Source organism: Octopus sinensis, linkage group LG2, assembly GCF_006345805.1.
Source record: "Octopus sinensis linkage group LG2, ASM634580v1, whole genome shotgun sequence".
Classification (NCBI taxonomy): Eukaryota; Metazoa; Mollusca; class Cephalopoda; order Octopoda; family Octopodidae; genus Octopus; species Octopus sinensis.
The window spans coordinates 68239874-68246660 of record NC_042998.1 but is presented as its reverse complement, the minus strand read 5'-3'; the positions used below and the strand labels follow the sequence as shown (position 1 = coordinate 68246660).

Here is a 6787-nt window from a genome sequence, read left to right as displayed (position 1 = left end):
TCTGCCGGAGTCTCGTTGAGCTTCAGGTATTATCGCTCAATAAACACTCAGAATACCCGGACTGGGAATCGAAACCGCGATCCTACGACCGCTAGACCGCTGCCCTAACCACTGGGCCATTGCGCTTCTACACTTGGATATTAGTGTGGTAATGTATTCTTTTATTCTTTTATTGTTTTATTTGTTTCAGTCATTCGACTGCGGCCATGCTAGAGCACTGCCTTTAGTCGAACAAATCGACCCCAAAACTTATTCTTTGTAAGCCTAGTACTTATTCTATCGGTCTTTTTGCTGAACCGCTAAGTTACGGGAACATGAACACACCAACATCTGTTGTCAAGCGATGGTAGGGGACAAACACAGACACATAAGCACTGCCCCCCATATATATATATTCGACGGGCTTCTTTCAGTTTCAGTCTGCCAGATCCACTCACAAGGCTTTGGTCGTCCCAAGGCTATAGTAGAAGACACTTGCCCAAGGTGTCACGCAATGGGACTGAACCCGTAACCATGTGTTTGGTAAGCAAGCTACTTTATTTCATTGAGATTTGCCATAAAGGCATTACAAAGAGTAGCTTGCGGGCTGGACATATACGTTGATGAGGTGAATGATGAAATAAGGATGATATTGATGAGAGAAGGTAAAAAACGCCCGCCGATTTTCTGCTTCTCTAAAACATTGTTCTTTTTTTTTTCAACAGAATAAACAAAACGAGGTATTGAACCTCTCACAACAGATTTTACAATTATTGGATTTAATAATCCATTACAAATATTAACATGCAATAACATACAATAAAATATTCAATATACAATCAACATTAGTCCATTTACAAATGAGGCGCTGAGCCTCTTACACATTATAACACTGAGGCTTTTCAACCTCTTGTCAATTTTCCACCTCATCATCGCTTGTGTCTGTGTACTCCACCATAGCCCATGCTTCCTTTAAAATCAAGGCGGGCTCCGAGTTGGCGTCACCCGGCCACGAGCGATATTCCTCTTTTAGTCCCTCCAGCTTTAGAAACGCGCAACGTTATGACCCCCACAGCTATCTGCGGAAGCCATTCGGGGTCCTGTGTGAAGGCCAAAGGTATTCCCTCGTAGTGTTCTTTCACTATCTTTTCCACTTCTCCGCCTCTATTAAAGAAGACTATCAGTTCATCGTCATCCGAGTCCGAGGAGATCAATTTTAACGTTAGCGGCACAATTTCCGCCAATGGTGTCTCTCCCCCTCCGTGGCACACCCGATGAGGCTCCGTGACACTCCGGCGTCATGTCTCCGATTGCCGGTAATGCACCGTTTTTCCTCCTCTTCCCCTTTTTTTCTTCTCGACTGGGGGAGGGTGCGCCTCCCCTACCTCATCCCCAGGATCCTTCGGCGAGCACCCATCATTGCTCTCCTTTTTCCTTTTGCGACTCTTCTTTGAGGAGTCCTCCGTCTCCTCGGCCGCATTCATTCCCTCCTCTACCGCTCCAGGATTTTGCTTTGCCCTTGAGAACAGTTCTTTTTTATATGGCCAAGCTTCAAGTACCGATGACACTTGGGGGGTGGGGGGTAGGGGCTCCCTCAAGAATCACCGGATACCTAGACCCGGCCATTCTCAAAAAGTCTGGAAGTACCAGACTTTCGGCTGACTGTGTCCATAGGGTTAAAACAGCTTTTGGCCCCTCCCAGTCAGCCGCAGGCAGAATATTTACGTTGAGGAGCTTGGTGTTACTGCCACCCAGACCCCGGCGGATAGTATCTTCAATCTACTCGGGCTCAACTCCGGGTGGCAAGCTGAAAACCAAGCCCTCGTCAAACTCTTCCCACAATAAGTGGAAAGAAACAAAATTTCATTGCCCTCCAGGGGCTGGCTCACAAATTCACGGGCCACTTCTGGGGAGTCAAACAGCAACCACACGGTTGACTATTTGACCTCCGAGTGATAAACTTAATCGCTGGCTTAAATTCTGCCAGCTCTCGTTCGATTATATCCTTTCTGAAAACGGCAATGGCATCGAGGGTCCTAGAGTAGGTCCTCAAAACCACCGTCTTTAACCACGTTCTTTTAACCACTTTTTGGGTGGTGTAATTTCAAACTCCACCAACATTTCATTGTTATTTGCCAAGTTTTTTTAAAAAAAGAGTCCCAAAATACAGTTGTTATAATATAAAATAATTAAGGAAAAAGAAAGAAGAGGAAAAATGTCCAAACAAAAAGGAAGGAGAGAAAAAAATAAACAGTTCAATAAAGAGATTTAAAAAAAATCAAAGATAGATGAAGAGAGAGCAACAGTTCAAAACACAGCAAAAGCCACTCGGTACTTCAGGCCAAAATTTTAATACAATTGTAAAACATTTAAAAATTCCAATTCTCTTCTAGGTACTTCTTGACAGGAAAAATATTGTTGAAATACTATAGAAGACACTATACCGGCCTCTATACCGGGTGGCAGTCCGCACACCCAGGCTCTTGTCAACCCTCTACCACCATAAGTAGGGAGAAACAAAATTTTCTCCCCCACCAAAGGCGTGTTCGCAAAATCTCGAGCTTCCGTAGGGGTGTTAAAAAGTACACACACAGTTCCTTACTTCGCAACTGCGAATAAACTTAACAAATGGTATTCCGTTCAACTCCGGCTGTACTCCTATCCTTTATGGTAAAAATCCACTTGAAAGGGCACAAACACAGTCATAGAAAATTCCAAAAAATTCTCGAACGGAGACGCCTCCCGAAATTACACACAATTCTCACTAAAATGTGAGTCTTTTAGTACGATCACTGGCAAACAAATGTCTGGAACACAGTGGAGACCCTTGTTCGAAAAAATAACAACCGTACGGACAACGGACCTCACTATACCCCCACCACCGAAATAGATACCTTACCTGTGGTCGTGCTTCAAATGTTCAAATTTTCACGTACGACGTGACTTCCACCGCGACGAAAAACAACGCGACAACTAGGTAGCAGTAAGCAAGCTTCTTACCACACAGCCACTCCTGCGCCTGTATATAATTTTTTCTGATCATATCCGACGCAAATACTTCTCCGCTCACAGTAAGCAGCTTTACCTCTTCCGGTTATCATCCTATTCATTTCCATCTCCTCTTCTCAAAACACTCTACGAAATGCTTTTTCAATCCTTTAACTCCAGAAACTGCCAATCCATTTTCTGTAGTTTTTTCTTTTTTCACAGCTCACATTCCAATAATTAACTCAGCAATCATGAGCCGATGGGCGTTTGTCAAAAGAGAAAAAGACAGACATACAGACAGACATAGATACAAACTGCAGACAGACAGACAGACAGACAGATAGTGAAAGATAGCTAGATAGTGATGGGGAAAGGAATCGGTTCCAATTCTTTACTGGGTTCATTGTTTAAAATTCCATTTTGACCTTAACCAAAAGTCCGAGAAGCGATTTATTGTCTGGAATTTCAAAAGTGTAGTCATAGTCGGAACGCTTTGATCAGGGTTTTGCTTGATCAGAGCTGACCTAAAGTCAGACAACTAGAGAACGCCTCTGTCGTTTTGAGATGCTAGAAGTAACAGATAGATTACGCTTAAATCATACTGTGTCAGATACAAAAGAAGATATCCAAATAGCTCTTCTGCATTACCTGATTCAACATTAGACATTTGATTATTTAAAAACTTAAAAGTACTGGTCATGGATGGATAGTCTTTGATCAAAGCTCACTTTAGTCAGAGCTTTCCGCAACATTAATAACTTGCAGGAATTTTCATGAAACATTTACTATAATAACCTCATACAGTCTCAATTAACCAATCAGGGAGTAACGCTGAAGCAGTTAGAGGTGAAAGTATAGCCGTAAGGTTATAAAATTTGTTTAGCCCCATGTACTTCCGAGTTCGAGTCCAGCATGTGGTACCTTAGGGCAGTGTTTTCTACTGTACCCAGGAGTGACTATCGTTTTTGGTAGAATACGCTAGATTTTATCCTCAATTTATCTTTCCTCTTTCTCTCTCTACACATACGTATATACGGTTGCAATGCCCTTCCATTTCTGTCTTGATTGCGTCATTTTTTTCCATCTTGATCCAAATTCCTTAAATAAATCGTTTCCCCATCGTCGAGGAGGCCTTCCTAGTGGCCTTTTGAGGTCTCTTCGATGTCACTCGGCAAACGCACGGGTTCACCTATTGTCTGTGAACTATCTATCTATCTATCTATCTATCTATCTATCTATCTATCTATCTATCTTGTAAATGCATAGTAAGCCTATGACAGAGTGTCACACTAGTATGTCTCGTGTAACAACTAAAGTCCTGAAGTTTGAAACTTTCAGTTTAACCATTGAATTGATAGTTTAACGTATGGCTACAGAAACAGAAAACCTAAGAGTAAAAAAATAAAATGACCACAACAAACAGATTATCTCGTGGCTTCTGACGTATAGAGTTAACGGTCAAACACTTTTTGGCGGTAGAACCTACATGTATTCAAATAGTATGCAAGAAACAATACAGAGACCAGGTGTGTTGAATTCTAGAGAATGTGATTATGAAGATTTGGTAACACTGTTTATGGATTTAGAGACTCTGTTGTTTCGAACCAATTGTAAAGAGTTAAGGTGACAATATGGAAAAATCTAAAATAAAAACATTTAACTTGAACATAATTAGGTATTTAATGAAACGTATTAAAGAAAGACTGTTTCTTATATTTACGTGTACATACACATACACAAACACAAACACACATGTATATATACATACATACATATACACACACACACGCACACACACATGTATATATACATACACACACATACACGCACACACACACAAACACACACACACACACACATATATATATGCTGATATCTCTCCCTCTCTATATGTATATATTTTTATATACATAAATATATGAGTGTATATGTATGTATATATACCTACATCTACATCTACCTGAGAAGCAAGCCCATGCAGTCCATCAGCGTCTCCAAGGTGGGACGCTGGACCGACGGACCGGTTAAATTGCTCGGAGTCTGGTTCGCTCTGGACCTCCAAATGGAGAAGAACTGGGGCGAAATAATGACTAGGGTGGCCACTCTCACCCAGTAAAGGGACGGAGAGGAAGCTATCCCTAAAAGGTCGGGCGCAGGTGGCGAATGCTTACATCGCATCCGTCATCGATTACCGTCTGACCGTCGTGCCTTGTCCCGACCCTACCATCACCAAACTGGAACGCATACCCTTCCGCTTCTTGTGGAAAGGAAGCGTTCCGATGGTTAGGCGATCCAGTTGCTGTCAGCACCCGCTAAATGGAGAGATAGGAAGCTGTGGTTGATGATGTGTAGGCACACGCTGAGACTGCGACATCTCCGTCGCTTCACAGACGACGGTGAACACGTGTGGTCGAGTTTGTGCGACGCGCTTCCCCTCAGCTCGTCTCCTTGGCCGAACTGCAGTCGTGGTTCAAACAGAAACCGAGGCTAGGCGAATGCCGTCCGGGACTAAACTTGTGCGACTTCATTACAACAAAGGCGTTCTATAGAGGACTAGCGGGGGTGGGCGGAGGTGTGGCGACGTTCTCGGGCAGAATCTGGGCGTCAACGAGAAATACCTGACCCGCCTGTTCAGGACAATTTTCGGGCCGAGACCTATGGACAATCAGTAAAGATCCCTGGCCTGGCAGTGCTATCGAGAAGATTTACGTGTTCGGAATAAGCTCTACAGGCACGGTTTGAGACACAACGGACCGACTTGCCCGCGATGCGGTCAGAGCGATGAAACCATTCTGCACGCACTCGTGCAGTGTGCAATCATTTCGGACCTGTGGGTTTATGCCGAACGGCTGCTGTCGCTTGTGGGACGAGTCCGCCTGTCGGCCGAGTCTGTCGTCTAAGTTGCTCCGCCACCTTTCCTCAACCGAGAAGGCAAGGCAGTCTTCATTGTACTGGTGGCCATGGTGAAAGAATGTATGTGGTGGACTCGAGCGAAAAGTTTAGAGACAAACACTTACCGCTCTGGCCAATCGCTCGTCAACTTTTTCAAGTACCACTTGAAAAGGAAGGTGAGAATGGAGAGGCAGGTTTTGTCTCGTGAATGTTTCAGAGAAAGGTAGATGAATGTAGCAAAGATGGTGCGTGCGAGTGACGCAACCACCTTGAGCAGGATCCTGTAAATTGAAAAGAGAGAGAGAGAGAGAGAGAGAGAGAGAGAGCATTTTGCTCTCATGTGTTTATTCTTCCCTGAGGTTACCGTGGTCTTTTCCGCAGGCTTTTCTTTCCACGGATAAACCTAATCTTATATTTTACAATTTTAAAATTCCGCTGTGAAACACGATCCCATTTGATGGTATTTTTCCCGACCCCTTTTGATCGAAATTTTACTGCTTTTCTCTTTTTTTATCCCTCATTTTTCATTTTCGAACAGAAAACCTCTACATTTGTTTTTGTCCCCTCTGTGTTCAGCTCAGTGTGGCCAATAAAGAAAGTTATCTATCTATCGATTTGTCTATCTATCTATCTATCTATCTATCTATCTATCTATCTATCTATCTATCTATCTATCTATCTATCTATCTATCTATCTATCTATCTATCTAACGAGGATAGAGAACATAAGGCTTTTCAACTGTAGATCACAAAATTTATTTCTGCATCGCACACATTTGAGTTTATATTCATATAACATTATACAAGATAAATTTTTATAATCATTATATTGTTGAATATTTTTTTAGCAGCAGCCGAATGTGGGTGCTTCATGGGGAATTAATCGTATTCCACCCAATGAAACGTCCATACAAGTTCGATTATATAA

General features: G+C 42.7%; 1 long non-coding RNA gene across 1 annotated transcript in view; it reads right to left on the bottom strand.

The window, feature by feature from the left end:
• The window catches only part of LOC118762284, a 26011-nt gene extending 21235 nt beyond the window's left edge, over positions 1–4776 (bottom strand). Inside the window, exons 1-2 of the long non-coding RNA XR_004998037.1 lie at positions 4764–4776; positions 2734–2739 (exon numbers count right to left, since the gene is read on the bottom strand). This is a non-coding gene — a long non-coding RNA (uncharacterized LOC118762284). The remainder of the gene's footprint in view (positions 1–2733; positions 2740–4763) is intronic.
• Positions 4777–6787: the final 2011 nt, after the last annotated feature.